At 41.7% G+C, this 16,124-nt stretch overlaps 1 protein-coding gene across 3 annotated transcripts in view; it reads left to right on the plus strand.

The window, feature by feature from the left end:
- Window positions 1-214: 214 nt before the first annotated feature.
- LOC128692035 (kelch-like protein 5) overlaps window positions 215-16,124 on the plus strand; it is a 155,250-nt gene continuing 139,340 nt past the window's right edge. Inside the window, exons 1-2 of one of the 3 annotated variants that reach the window (XM_070085176.1) lie at window positions 216-922; window positions 1,748-1,792. The gene's annotated coding sequence lies outside the window, so the exon portion shown is untranslated. Of the gene's footprint in view, window positions 923-1,747; window positions 1,793-16,124 lie in introns of all 3 variants that reach the window. The other 2 variants (XM_070085174.1, XM_070085175.1) reach the window with 2 other exon arrangements.

A 16,124-nucleotide genomic window follows, 5' to 3' on the forward strand; every position in this document is an offset into this window, starting at 1 on the left:
TACAATTATTATTATTATTACTGTTATTATTATTATAAAAACGAGTGATGGCTAGCAACGTGTCTTTGTTATTTTTCCGGTAAGTCTTTATTTACTGTTTTCTTTCAATATGAACACAGTTTATATGTTGAACTTATAAAGTATGTATTTATATAGAGAAACAGTTTTGATTGATGGGTGGCAACGTGTCTTTGTTATTGTTTGGGTGTCGGGATAGTGAGAAGTTTTGAGTGAACATTATTACTTTTCTCACTTGCTATATTAAGGTCACAGTTTATACGGAGGATTTTTAAGGACGAAGAAAAAAAAAAAACAGTATCGGTGGTTGTGACTGATAGATGGCAAGGTGTCTTTGTTATTGTTTGTGTGTGTGAAGGTGTGTGAGGGGTTGAGTAAGAGCTGCTGCTACCAGTGTGTAGGTGAACGACTGGTGGTGGTGGTGGTGCTGCTGTGGTGGTGGTGCTGCTGGTGGTGGTGTTGTTGCTGTTGCTGGTGGTGGTGGTGTTGCTGCTGCTGGCCTCAGTGTCCAAGGTTAACCACCCTCCCTCCCTCCTCATCATGCTCTTCCTGAAACTTGTTGCCACCATTTCCAGGCTGGCCAATATCCCCACCTGCTGCTGCTAACCGGCTGCACCCTCGCTGCTCCGCTGAAAAATGCGGCTCTTATCCCATGGCGAGCTGTGGAGAAAACGTACAAGTGTCAAAAGTGGTTTGTGTAGGAGGCTTGTGTTGTGCTGTGCTTGTTGCTGGTTCTGAAGGACGTGCTGCTGCTGCTGCTCTCTCAGTCCCCTACACTTCCGCTTGAAGCTGCAGATCCCGGGTGGACGGCAGGAGAGGTGGAGGGAGGCTGCAGGAGAGCTGGCAGGTGCTGCTGCTAGTGCTGGTGACATTCACAGCACCAACTTCTGCACTCTGGCTAGTGGTGAGTTGACTTGAGTTAATCAGCTGATAAAAGTAAACAATGGATAATATATAGTTTAAAAAAAAATCACCCATATAAAATTCTTGCTTATTTATGGTCGGTAATTGTAACACAGAGGGCATGTAAGTAGTGGTCAGCACTAATGTCACAGGATGGATAAAATAGCATTACCTAATCAAGTGAACCTAATGTTATGAATCTAAGCAAATCTGATGTAATGTGAAGAACACTAAAGAGAACCTAGCCTATCATAGGTGCATTTGTCCTGTAGTCATATTTTCTTCATATTTTGACTTTAGCAACAATTGCTTTTCCCACAGTCACACTGATACTATCATTGACCATAATTTTTTATAGGTAGTGAATGTTATGCTAAGTTTGGCTTGCAGTACAGAAATGCTATTAGACTGTTAATCTCTTTGACCGGTTAGTTTCGTATGATTTGCTAAATGAAACTTTGTTTTCTGGCTTATACTTTTAACACTTAATTGTTTTTAAACGGTGAAAAATTTTTTCTGAAAATATTTTGCTAAAGCTGATAGGTCAGTTTTACAGAGCCCATATTAAAAAAATGAGGACAAAATTGTAATTCGACAAATGTATAGTGTGTAGGTTAAGCTTTGATAACATAAAGGAAAATGAACCTCAGTTCTGATTTATTTATTTCAGATATTAATATCAAAACAATTTATTTATTGTTAATATTTTAGATGGGGATGGAAAATCTAATTTGTATAACTCAATATATTATAATGTCTTATAAAGGTGTACAAAATCAAAGCTCATTGCTAATTCAATGTAAAATTTCCATTTTACTTAAAACAGCCACTTCAAAGGCTAAGGGAGTGACACTGGCATCATATGCCTTTGGTAAGTTTGAGGACAGTGAGTCATAAAAAATGCTTAACCTATGTGGATCATTGAGCATGGATCATTTTGCATTTCTGTATTGTATGTAGGCCCTGCCATAATACAGTAGCCACTGTTTATATAAGGCAAGCTAACCAACTTTTCGAGGCTAGGGGAAAAAAAAGATTGTTAGAAAGCTTTTAAGTCGAGTCACTGAATTTTTGTCAGTGACTGAATGCTGATACTTTCCAGTGCTGTACTCAAGTTTGAAATGTATAAAGTATTTGCTTTAATATTTTATATAGTTGTCCAAGATATATTCTTGACATGACCAGATAGTTTTGCATGCTACTGTGACCTGGAAAAACCTTGGTTTGGAGTAATTAATCTTGCATGGTAATACCATATGCTCATATCAAGCTTTGTTTTGAATAATTAATACTCTACTGTATATTATTTCACGATTTGTTAGTTGTTTTGGAAATATCCATACATTACTTTAGATATCCAGTAACAGAAATTTTAGTTTGTTCTTGTCTTGTATTATTGAACAGTACACAGTGTAGTAATAAGAAATATTAATTACATTTCAAAAGTGAATAATTAGTAATTATTTGTGAGATACTAATCAAATGATAAGTAATTAATTTTTAATGGTGTTGAATTATGGGCCTTTTTAATTTTATAGCTAAGATGTTGAAATATAGAATTCTGCATAGAACAGTGTAAATATTTACAGAAATGGCCTGATTGTAGTCATTTTGTGAATAAGGCAGAGAGAGAGAGAGAGAGCAGATATTTTGCAAAGGCAGTTTTAATTTGCACTGCAAATTTTTACTTTGTTTGTGTGTGTCACTCTTTTGGATGGATCAGAAAACATTATGCTTTGAATTTGATATGAATTTGTACAGTGCCATAGTTGTGATTAATGTAATAATAATGAATCTTCCTGCTTATTTATACAACACTTTTAGGAATTATATCTGCCATATACAGGTACTGTATATGGCAGATATTGTGTATACATGAAAAAGGATAGACATTAAGTGTGATACTGAATTTATACAGCTTACTATATTAGTTTTTAAGATTTTTCTTTTTCAAAGCAGAAATTTTAAGTTGACTGCAGTGAGTTTTTTATGTCAATGTTGTACTGTATATATGTTGATTTTTAGATTTAATTTTAATGTTGTTGCAGGGTATCCCTGGCAGTTACATGTTTCACACCACTAACTATTAAGCTGTAGAATAAAAAGGTGGAAGGTAATTGCCAATGAACACAGAAGAATATAATAAGAAAACAAGATCTAAAGCATAGTAACAGTATATGTAGGTGTTCTTTGTATTATGAGATAAACGTGTTTCTGGCCAATGCGATGTAAAATGAACCCATTATAGCATGTAACAGAAAGGGATTCATTCTGAGACTGCAGATTTTGCATTTCTTGACTGAAGTTTACCCCAAAAATTTTGAAGATACTATGCATGCACCAAATGGTCATATATAAAAAATAATCAGTTTGGTCATAATCCTACGCAATACAGAATTGAGAAGCAAAACTCATTTCTTTCCTTGACTTTTACCAAAACATTCTAAACATATGAGACAGGCATCAAATGGCCATAAACCAAAAATAAATGCAACTGGTCAAAAAAAAAAAAAAAAAAAAACTGAGAAATATGTAAAATAAAAAAACTATCAAAATTCTTCTCCCTTTTACCCCCTCTCATTCCTCTGATACTAACCAACTAACCTGTCTTTGTCTGGAATGAAGTGTACACATTTTGAAACTAAATACTGTACAGATCAAGTGTTTACATTAAAGCATATATGTGAACAGTATTTAGATAAAGGTAGGGAAATTTTCATTGCATTTATGGATTTAGAAAAGGCATATGATAGAGTGGATAGGGGAGCAATGTGGCAGATTTTGCAAGTATGTGGAATAGGTAGTAAGTTACTAAAGGCTGTAAAGAGGTTTTATGAGGATAGTGAGGCTCAGGTTAGGGTGTGTAGAAGAGAAGGAGATTACCTCCTGGTAAAAGTAGGTCTTAGACAGGGATGTGTAATGTCAATATGGTTGTTTAATATATTTATAGATGGGGTTGTAAAAGAAGTAAATGCTAGGGTGTTTGGGAGAGGGGTGGGATTAAATTATGGGGAATCAAATACAAAATGGGAATTGACACAGTTACTTTTTGCTGACAATACTGTGCTTATGGGAGATTCTAAAGAAAAGTTACAAAGGTTAGTGGACAAGTTTGGGAGGGTGTGTAAAGGTAGAAAGTTGAAAGTAAACATAGATAAGAGTAAGGTGATGAGGGTATCAAATGATTTAAATAAAGAAAAATTGGATATCACATTGGAGAGAGGGAGTATGGAAGAAGTGAATGTTTTCAGATATTTGGGAGTTGACTAGTCAGCAGATGGGTTTATGAAGGATTAGGTTAACCATAGAATTGATGAAGGAAAAAAGGTGGGTGGTGCATTGAGGTATCTGTGGAGACAAAAAACGTTATCCATGAAGGTAAAGAAGGGAATGCATGAAAGTATAGTGGTACCAACACTCTTATGTGGGTGTGAAGCTTGGGTTGTAAATGCTGCAGCGAGGAGGCGGCTGGAGGCAGTGGAAATGTCCTGTCTAAGGGCAGTGTGTGGTGTAAATATTATGCAGAGAATTCGGAATGTGGAAATTAGGAGGTGTGGAGTTACTGAAAGTATTAGTCAGAGGGCTGAAGAGGGGTTATTGAGGTGGTTTGGTCATTTAGAGAGAATGGATCAAAGTAGAATGACTTGGAAAGTGTATAAATCTGTAGGGGCAGGAAGGCAGGGTAGGGGTTGTCTCCAAAAAGGTTGGAGAGAGGGGGTAAAGGAGGTTTTGTGGACGAGGGGCTTGGACTTCCAGCAAGCATGTTAGATAGGAGTGAATGGAGATGAATGGTTTTTGGGATATGACGAGCTGTTGGAGTGTGAGCAGGGTAATACAGTGGACCCCCGGTTAACGAACTTTTTTCATTCCAGTAGTATGTTCAGGTGCCAGTACTGACGGAATTTTTTCCCATAAGGAATATTGTGGAGTAGATTAGTCCATTTCAGACCCCCAAACATACACGTACAAACGCACTTACATAAATACACTTACATAATTGGTCGCATTTGGAGGTGATCGTTAAGCGGGGGTCCACTGTATTTAGTGAAGGGATTCAGGGAAACCAGTTATTTTTATATAGCCGGACTTGAGTACTGGAAATGGAAAGTACAGTGCCTGCACTTTAAAGGAGGGGTTTGGGATATTGGCAGTTTGGAGGGGTATGTTGTATATCTTTATACAGTGGACCCCCGGTTAACGATATTTTTTCACTCCGTAAGTATGTTCAGGTGCCAGTACTGACCGAATTTATTCCCATAAGGAATATTGTGAAGTAGATTAGTCCATTTCAGACCCCCAAACATACACGTACAAACGCACTTACGTAAATATACTTACATAATTGGTCGCATTCGGAGGTAATCGTTATGCGGGGGTCCACTGTATATGCTTCTAAACTGTTGTATCTGGGCACCTCTGCAAAGACAGTGATTATGTGTGAGTGAGGTGAAAGTTTTGAATGATGATGAAATTATTTTCTTTGTGGGGATTTTCTTTCTTTTTGGGTCACCCTGCCTCGGTAGAAGACGGCCTACTTGTCGAAAAAAAATATAATAAATACAGGAGGACCCCTGTATCTGCAGGGATAACATTCCAAGGACCTACTGTGGATAGTAGCAAACCCTATATATAAGTCCTATACATATCTATTATGAAGTTTAATTGATAAATTATGCACAATAAGTGGAGCATTATCACTTTCACTGATGGGAAGCACTTCGTGGCTTCTCTTAGGTTTTGAAGAACTGCCAGCTTTTCTACTTTTGCACTTTGGGGCCATTATTATGCAAAATTAAAAGGTATTTTTTGTCCACAGTAAACTGTGGATAACTAAACTGCGGATACCAAATCAGTGGATACGGGGGTTCTACTGTGTATAAAGTATATGCACACACAATTTATTTATTTAACATACTAACCATCTCCCACCAAGGTAGGGTGAGATTGCTAGCATACTAAGCTCACACTGAAGTCTGAGGGTCGATCCCTGGTATAGGTGGAAACATTAGGACATGTTTCCTTAAGACACCTACTGTCCATATTCACCTATCAGTAAAATAGGTACCTGGGTGTTAGTTGACTGGTGTGGGTTGCATCCTGGGGACAAAACTGGCCTAATTTACCAGAAATGCTCTGCATAACAAGGGACTTTCTGTATAGTAGTATGTCATTGATGTCAGCTAGGCTTATATACTATACCTTGTACATGTACTTGTGTAAAAAAAGATTATTATTATTATTAGAAGTCACTTCATCACTGTCTTGCCAGTGGCATGCTGGTACTACAGTTCACATGCACCTCCAAACTGCAAGTATCTCCACCTCTCCTTCAGAGTGCAGGCACTACCTCCCACCTCCAGGACTCAAGTCTGGCTAACCTGTTTCCCTGAATCTCTTCACAAAATGTTACTTTACAATCCAAGAGCTTGACAGCTCCCCAAAACCATTTACCTTCATGACAATGCTTGGCATTGCAATTTGCTCCATTCTTGTTTCTTAAGCCTATGAGGCAGTTTACTACTTTCCCAGAAAGCTTTTATATCAGAGGAGCACTTTAGTGTTAGAGGAAATAACAGCCATACCTCTTTGAGCAGTCAAAGATGTACACCAAAGTTATGTCCTTGGTACCACCTTATTCCAGATAGCTATCAACAGACTTTTAGTTTTTCCACACAAGTATTTAGTCATCCTTGTATGATGAATTTTCAGTTGCTTTTGTAGGCCTTGACTGTTGGCTCCTAGCACCCACTCTCCATTACAATATGGTCAGCCGTACATGACCTCCCAGTTTCATATAAAGGTGTTCCATTCACATACTATTTTGCTGTAGTTTCTTCCCACCTTTGCAACTGTTGGCAACAACGTTGGTCTGATCTGCTTTATAACAAATTACATTCTATTAAACCAAGTACAGTGGAACCCCGGATTTCGGCCATAATCCGTTCCAGAAGGTCGGCCTAAATCTGAAAAGGCCAAAAACTGAAGTAATATTTCCCATAAGAATTAATGTAAATACAATTAATCTGTTCCAGACACCCAAAAATATTAACAAAAAATAATTTTTTTTAAAAATTACCTATAGTTTTACATACTCAAAACAATGAGAAAGAAATATTATGCAATAATTTTACTAATAAATGAACATTACATACCTTTGTTGAAAACTTTTGTTGGCATATTGAAGAAGGTGAAGAGGGGAAAGAGAGGAGAGCTTATTGTTTGGAAGGGAAATCTCCCTCCATTAGGACTTCAGGTATCAAGTCCCTCTCTGGGGTTACTTCCCTTCTTTGTTTTTTACTGGCACTAGGACCAACCTGAGAGTCACTGCAACCCTGTCACACACAAAAAAAAACTGTCCAGAGAGGTCTGTTTTTGGCGTCTCTCTTAAGATTTGCCTGAAGTGAGACAAGGTTTTGTCACTGAACATGTTGCAGATATGGCTTGTTTGAGCTTGGTCAGGGTGATATTTCTCCACAAAACTTTGCACCTCCCTCCACTTTGAACAACTGTCCCTAATCACTGAAGAAGGCACATTCTCCCCTCTCTCTTCCTCCTCCTCTGAAGCAATTTCCTCAGCCGTGGCCTGTTGCTGTTGCAGATGAAGGTCTTGCAGCTCTTCAGTGGTTAGCTCTTCCCTGTGGTTCTCCACCAACTCTTCCACATCCTCGCCACTCACAGCCAACCCCATGGACTTCCCCAAAGCCACAATAGATTCCACGACAGGCAGAGGGTCGACAGGGTCAGGGTCAGCCTCAGACCCTTCAAAATCCTTCTCTTGGACACATTCTGGCCACAATTTTCTCCAAGCAGAGTTCGAAGTCCTGGAAATCACTCTCTGCCAAGCCTTACCTATAAGGCTTATGCAGTGGAAGATACTGAAGGGATTCCTCCAGAACTCTCTTAGGGTCAAGTCAGTGTCCGAGGTCACTTCCAAGCACCTTTGAAACATTGCTTTCATGTAGAGTCTTTTGAAGTTAGAAATGACCTGCAGGTCCATGGGCTGGATGAGAGGGGTGGTGTTAGGAAGCAAGAACCTCCCTGTTATAAAACTTAACTCCATAGACAATTGGTCTACCAAGTTTGGATGAGCAGGAGCATTGTCCAGTACCAGGAGGCACTTGAGTAGCAATTTATTTTCCTGGAGGTATTTTTTCACACTCAGGCCAAACACTTCATGGACCCAGTCAATGAAAATTTGCCTTGTGACCCATGCCTTATTATTAGCTTTCCACAACACACAATTTACTCTTGACAACATTGTTTTTCTTGAACACACTGGGATTTGAGTGATACACCAGTAAATGCTTCACTTGGAAATCCCCACTAGTGTTACCACAGAAAAGAGTAAGCCTATCTTCATAGGCTTGTGTCCTGGCAGTGGCTTTTCCTCCTGTGTGATGTAGGTCCTGTTTTGTTACAATTGAACACTTGTTGGGGGATGAATCCTTCAACCTTTAGATAATCCTTGAATTCATGCACGAATTCTTCAGCCACACGTTTGCCTGAACTTGCAGCCTCACTATGCCTTACAACACTGTATATGCCACTACGCCTCTTGAATCTGTCGAACCAGCCTCTGCTAGCCTTAAATTCACTAACAGCAGCACTTGTTCCAGGCATTTTCTTTACAAGATCTGCGTGCAACTGTCTTGCCTTTTCACAATGATCAGCTCCACAACACTAACTCCCGCTAATTGTTTATTGTTGATCCACACCAACAATAACTTCTCCACATCTTTGATTATTGATGGTCTTTGTTTCGTTAGTATACATGTATTTACCTCTTTTGCAACGTTGGCTTCCTTGATTTCTACTTTCTTTGTCAGAATGGAAGTGATTGTTGATTTGTATTTTCTACACATTCTAGCAAACTCCAAGACACGTTCACCACTCTCGTACTTTGGTATAATTTCTTTCTTGAATTCTATTGTATTTCTCACTTTCTTTACCAAAGAACTGGCACTAGGAACTTTCTTTGGGGCCCATGGTGGCTTATTTTGCAGTTGCACTCAATAAATAACCACAAAAAACAATGGATTGTAATGAAATGTTTGGATGAATGCATGGAATGTTGCTCACTCACCCAGAGACAGCCAGACTGACTGACTCACGAACACGGGGGAAGGGCGGGTGGACGCGACCAATACGGCTGATTTCCGAGTTGCCGGCTGAAATCCAGAACAGAATTTCAGCCAAAAAAGCAGCTGAAATCTGAATCGGCCGATATTCACATCAGCGGATATCCAGAGTTCCACTGTATAAGTTTCTGGCCATTGTCTTTTCATCGATGCCGAGGATGGGAGACAATGCTCTCCCGTCTTTGCATTGGATACACTCGTCTTACTCGCAGGTGGTGCCCTGTTCCACTCTGTGAGAATTGTCAGGTTCCATTTTCTATTAGCTGTATTCTGTTGGACTGTCCACTCAATCAACGAGCATGTAGAATTTTTCTCCAGCGTCTTTACTGCTCTACTGCCCTTACTTTATCTTCCCTCTCTGCTGACAGACCCACCTTTGACTCAGACTCTCTTGTTGACCTTTTGAATGCAATTGATTTACTTCACACACTTTGATGCTGCTGCCTCTAGCACTCTTCGCAGCCCTTTCTACCTCTCCCTCTTGCTGCTCTATACCCCTGCACTGTATGACCCTTGTAGGTTTAGTGCTTCATTTTTTAATAATCCATCACGGTATCGGTCGTGCTGCTAACTGGACCATCTTGCATAGTTTCAAATTAGTCTGCTGAATCTTCTTAAAACTTGAGCCTATTTTTTGGCATGGTAATAGAGAGACCTTTATCTACCTTCATTCATCCATGGTCATGTCTAAAACTAGAGTATAGAGGCAGTCTGTTCCTCAGGTATTTATACTAAACACTACAGACCACTACCCAACCTTTCTCATAACTAATCTAGGTAAATTGCCCCAAGACATTACAAAAGTTACCTTCAGACTATATAACGAGACAGCTGTTAACAACTTTATAGCAGCTATGAACAACATCGACTGGCAAAATGAGCTCGAAACATATACAGATGTGAATGAATGTATAAATAATTTTCTAAAAAAAGCCCATTACCTCTACAACAAACATTGCCCCCAAAAAACTAAACAGATCACAGCAAAGAGACTGAATAATCCCTGGCTAACACCCAGAATCCTCAAATCCATTAACACAAAGCACAAATATGAAAAACAGTATAGAATGGGCCAAATAACTAGAGACCAGTCTAAACGTTATTCATCAGCTCTTACCTGCCTGATAAGATCTAAAAAATTTTATTATGAAAATAGATTACATAACATCAAAGGTGATATGAAAAAGACCTGGAAAACTCTATCTGAAATTCTTGGAACTAAAAAGTTATCCAAAAACAAAACAATCAAATTAACAAAATCAGATGAACCCCTACTCACACCAACTGAAACAGCTAACAGACTCAATGTTTTCTTCTCCACCATAGGGAAAAATCTAGCGAACAAAATACCAAGCTCAAACACCCGTCCATCAGACTACCTCATAGGTACCTACCCAAATACGCTATTCCTAGCTCCAACCAACCCACCAGAAGTCTCGCTCATCGTCAACACCCTTAAAAACAAGGCAGGAGACACAAACAACTTGCCTGCTTTTATGTACAAAAAAAGCTTCTCAAGTATTGTCACCAATTATTGCAACACTCTTCAACAAATCCATTGAATCATCTACCTTCCCAAAAATCCTCAAAATAGCGAGGGTCACTCCAATCCATAAAGGAGGTGACCAAGCTGACTTAAATAACTATAGACCAATATTTAACTTACCACTACTCTATAAAATCTTTGAAAAATTAATTCTAAAATCTTTGAAAAATTAATTCATTAATGGATTTATTCCTACATCGTCTCACATAACATATTAAACCCTCATGAGTTTGGATTCAGGAATAATAAAAGCACAAATGATGCTATCATACACATGCTAGAACTAATATATACCACACTCGAAAAGAAGGAAGTCCCGCTGGGCATTTTCATTGATTTACATAAAGCTTTTGATACAGTCGACCATGAACTGCTGTACTCTAAATTAACGCACTATGGTATCAGAGGTCACTCCCTCAGCTACCTAAAGTCATACCTTAGTAGCAGAACTCAGTATGTGTACGCAAAGGGTGCAAACTCTTCCGCCCACCCAATCACAGTAGGAATCCCACTGGGAAGTGCCCTTGGACCACTCCTCTTTCTCATCTACATCAATGATCTACTGAATGCATCACAGCTACTCAAACCCATCCTCTTCAAGGGGGGCTCCTTGGCGTGGTGAAGAGGCTCTTGTTCTGAGGAATTAGACCTGTCGGTCTTCTTCCTCAGACCGAACCTAATTACCCCCCATTCTCCCCTCCCCTATCCCATCCTCCCCTTTTTCCATTCCTCCTCCTCCTCCCCACCCCTCCCTTTTGCCCTTCCTCTTTTTGGCCTTTGGGATTTCTCCCACAGGCGCGCTAGTTCCTAGGTAGGGGAAAGGACACCGGGGTCCATCCCATTCCGTTGAGGTTCTTGGCGGTGGCGTAGTTTGCTGTGGAATCAGGATCGCCTGGGGATGTCCCGATCCCTCTCCGGTATCCCGGAGTAGCTTGGGTGTCTTTCGGGCGATGGGTGTATCTCTGGAAGCCACCTTTCGGATTCCGGGGGTGGTGGCCGAAGGAGGTATGCTTTGTGGCGGATATCCGGCCGCCCTCTCTTTTGTCCACTGAGGTAGCTCGGCAGATGTGAGGTTGCTATCCCGGATTGCTGGTTTACTGGCATGAAGGGTAGGGTATGGCACGGGTTCCATGCTGCATCTGCGCTACTAGCGGTGCTGAGGTCCTCTTGGGCGCGGAGGGAGATTTCCGGCCCTTTCATTCCTCCTGGGAACTATTCCTCCCCGCTCCCCCCTTTTTTTATTCTTTTTTTTTATTTTTATTTTCTTTTCTTCTTTCTTTTTTTTTCTTAAAAACAAAAAGCAAAGGAGTAACCTAACCATGGAGAACCCAATCCATGAACCCACTACCCCCGGGCCCCTTCTTGATACTGCACCCCATTCTGACCCTGCCTTGTGTTTAGACCACTCTTCGGACACTCCTGATGCCCCTGTACCTCTTGCTGGTGCTGTTTCCTCATCCGCTTCAGGTACCGGGGCTTCGACTGACTCCTTTGATTTGTCTGAACTCCGCTCTCCTTTGACTATGCTTCTGGCTTCTCCCTCTACGGTACGGCAATTTTCGAATCGCCCGCCCATTTCACGCCGGACCAACTCCGGTCCTACTCCTAAACGCCAACGTCAATCTCCTGATGATGCTCCTTCGTTACCTTCCCATTCTACTCGGAAAAGACCGACACGTCAAGCACTCCCTCTCCACGCTCCGTTTTGGACCACACAATGGACTAAATTCTTTACTTTAAGACCGACTTCTTCTTCTGCCTACCTTTCTGACCATAGTATTGGCAAAGCGCTCCTGCGTTATGTTGGTAGAGATATTTCATTTCATGCTCTCAAGAGCGGTACGCGCATCGCCACTGTCCAGAATGCTACCCAAGCTCATGATCTTTCTCTCCTTTCGAATATCGATACTACTCCTATCACTATTGAAAAACATCTTTCTCTCAATTCTTGTAGTGGTACTGTCATTCTGCCCCATACCATAGTCCAACAGAATTTCCAGTCATGTGGCAATGACATTCTTGAACAGCTGCAACTCCAGGATCTCCCAATCCTCAAAGTAGACACTTATGTCCTTCCTGCCTGGGGGCAGAGACGTTACCCTTGCAATGTGGCTCGTTTAACTTTTGACAGCCGAGAACTCCTGTCCTCTGTATATGTCGCGGGACATCGGTTACAAGTTCGAAAGGTGATACCTACACCGCAACAATGTAGAAATTGCTGGCGTTTTGGTCACCCAGCGAAATACTGCAGATCTATAGCCGAATGCCCAGTCTGTGGTGCCGACGACCATTCTAATACATCTTGCAGTCAACCTCCATCTTGCCTTAATTGTAATGAAGCTCACCCTTCGTACTCCCGCCGTTGCCAGGTCTACTTAAATGAACGTGAAATCCGTTGCCTCAAAGAGGCAGAAGGTCTCCCTTATGCTATGGCAGTTACTCATCTCCGCCTCCAAGGGAGACTACCCCGTGTTTCTTATTCTCATGTTTCCAAACATCCCCCCCACTTCTGGGGTCCTATCTTCTGCAGCCTCCTCTGTTGTTACCCCTCCCATAGCCACTCCGGCATCTAATCCTTTTGCTGTCCTTGGCTCTGACGTCCCGACTACAACTCAGTCTGTTCTCACATCTTCGCGTCCTTCCTCACACGCCCCAGTATCGACAAGACCTCGTACGACACCTAATACCAATCGCCCCTCTACTTCTCAGAAGTCCAAAAAATCCACATTGCTCAAATCTTCTTTGCCCCTTCCTTCCCTTCTTCCACCTCCACACTTTACCTTTCCAGTCTCTGTACCTAGTTCTTCCCCTCTCTCTGGCTCTATTACAAGTGTGGAGATTCACCCTCCTCCTCTTACTATGCCTTCCACCCCCGTCCCCTCCCAAGTTTCTCCCTCTTCTGCCACCTCCCAGGTTTCTGCCTCTTCTGTCCCCCCCCCCCACACTTCATCTCCAGTCCCTTACACTCTTCCCTCCCCCTCTACTTTGGTACAGTCCATTACTGTCCCAATCTTTACTCACCCTCCTCCTTCTATCTCCAATATGGTCTCCCATACATCTTTGAATTCAGAAACACTTGAAGCCATTTCAGAATATATTGCAGAGACTAAACCTTCAATGGACACTGATTCACTTCCTGTTCCTTCTCTTCCCTCTCCTCCATCTTCACAACCCCATTCTTCGCAATGCTCCGTTCCTTCGCTTCTTGAATGTCTTCCAATGCCACCACACATTGACTTTTCTAACCCCTCTAGTCCGTAGGTGCCTTTACCTACAGATTCCTGGTATTTTCTTCATCGCCAATCATGGCCTATTTACAGTGGAATATCTACAGCCTCAGGGGTAATCGGGGTGAGCTTCAGATGTTGCTTTCCAGGTTTTCCCCTGTTGGTGCTTGCGTACAAGAACCAAAATTACACTCAGGCTATAATTTATTGTATTCTTCGGATCCTTTCTCAGATGGGACCTTTAATGAAAGTGCCCTTCTTCTACGCAATGATATTCCGTACTGTCAACTATTTGTCCATACCTCGCTGCATTACACTGCAGCCCGTATCCACTTGAATAAGTGGTTTACAATATGTTCTTTATATCTCTGTCTTCGAGCATTTTCTATCCCAGACTTTGCCTTTCTTGTTTCATCCTTACCACCACCACTTCTGTTACTTGGTGATTTTAATGCCCACCATTTCCTCTGGGGGGGGGGTCTCATTGTGACTCACGTGGCATCCAGTTGGAGGCTTTTCTCGCCTCTCACCCCCTCCATGTTTTAAATATGGGTACTCCCACCCATTTTGATCCTTGTACTCATACTCTCTCTTGCATCGATCTATCAGTCTGCTCTTCCTCCACTGCACTAGACTTCACCTGGTCTGTTCTACCGGACTTACATGACAGCGATCATTTTCCAATCATTCTTACTTCTCCTTCCTATTCACCACCTTTCCGTAGCCCTCGCTGGCAATTTGATCGGGCAAATTGGGATCTTTACTCACACCTCACTGCTTTTAGTGAGGTTCCTTCTTCATCCTCCATTGATGAGCTCCTACACCTCTTCTCAACGTCAGTTTATACCGCAGCTTCTCATTCTATACCCCAAACCTCAGGCAGGCATTCTCAGAAGTGCGTGCCTTGGTGGTCTCCTGCTTGTGCTCGTGCAGTACATTTGAAACACGCTGCATGGGGCAGGTACCGGTACAATAGAACCGCTGAGAGACTTTTTGATTTTAAGCAGAAGCGTGTGATTGCTCGCCGTGTCATCCGTGAAGCTAAATGCACTTGTTGGCAAGACTGTTTCCACCATCACCTCTGCTTCTTCTATGAGTGCAGTCTGGAAAAAAAGTGAGGAAATTGAGTGGTAAATACTCTCCTGACCCGGCTCCTGTTCTACGGGTCACTGGTGTTGATGTAGCAAACCCTCTCGACGTTGCCATTGAACTTGGCACACATCTGGTCCGTATTTCCCGAGGGCTCCATCTATGCCCCTTGTTTCTATCCTCAAAGTCTGCCAGAGAGTTAGTACCCTTGGACTTTTATTCTCTCAGAGAAGAACAGTATAATGTGCCTTTTACACTTCAAGAACTAGAGGCAACGCTCTCAGCTTGCCGATCATCGGCAGCTGGGCCTGACGACATACATATTCGTATGTTACAACATTTACATCGGTCAGCCCTTGTAGTCCTCTTACACCTCTTCAATCTTATTTGGGCACAAGGAGTTCTTCCCCAGCTGTGGAAATCTGCCATTGTTCTCCCTTTCTGCAAACCGGGTACTACAGGACATGATGCCTCCCACTATCGTCCCATCGCTCTTACTAGTGCAGTTTGCAAAGTGATGGAACGTCTCGTAAATCGACGTTTAATGTGGTATTTAGAGACACACAACAGTCTCTCCGCTAGTCAATATGGCTTTCGTAAGGGTTGTTCTACCATAGACCCCTTACTACGCTTGGATACGTATGTTCGTAATGCCTTTGCGAATAATCACTCACTTATTGCCATATTTTTTGACCTTGAGAAGGCATATGACACAACTTGGAGGTATAATATTTTGGCCCAGGCCCATTCCTTAGGCCTCCGAGGCAATCTACCATCCTTCCTTAAGAACTTTTTAACTGACAGACATTTCCGTGTTCGAGTCAATAATGTTCTTTCCCCGGACTTCGTCCAAGCTGAAGGTGTCCCTCAGGGATGTGTTCTAAGCACAACACTTTTTCTCCTTGCTATAAATGATTTGGCCTCTGTTCTTCCACCCAATATTTGGTCATCACTCTATGTTGATGACTTCGCTATTGCTTGTGCAGGCGCTGACTGTCATCTTATTGCCGTTTCTCTCCAGCATGCGGTCGACTGTGTTTCCACTTGGGCCACCACGCATGGGTTTAAATTTTCAAGTACCAAAACTCACCAAATTACTTTCACTAGACGCTCTGTTATCTCCGATCATCCTTTGTATCTCTATGGCTCCCGTATCCCCGAACGTGATAGTCAGGTTTCTAGGCCTTCTCTTTGACCGTAGGT

Source organism: Cherax quadricarinatus, chromosome 15, assembly GCF_038502225.1.
Source record: "Cherax quadricarinatus isolate ZL_2023a chromosome 15, ASM3850222v1, whole genome shotgun sequence".
Lineage (NCBI taxonomy): Eukaryota > Metazoa > Arthropoda > Malacostraca > Decapoda > Parastacidae > Cherax > Cherax quadricarinatus.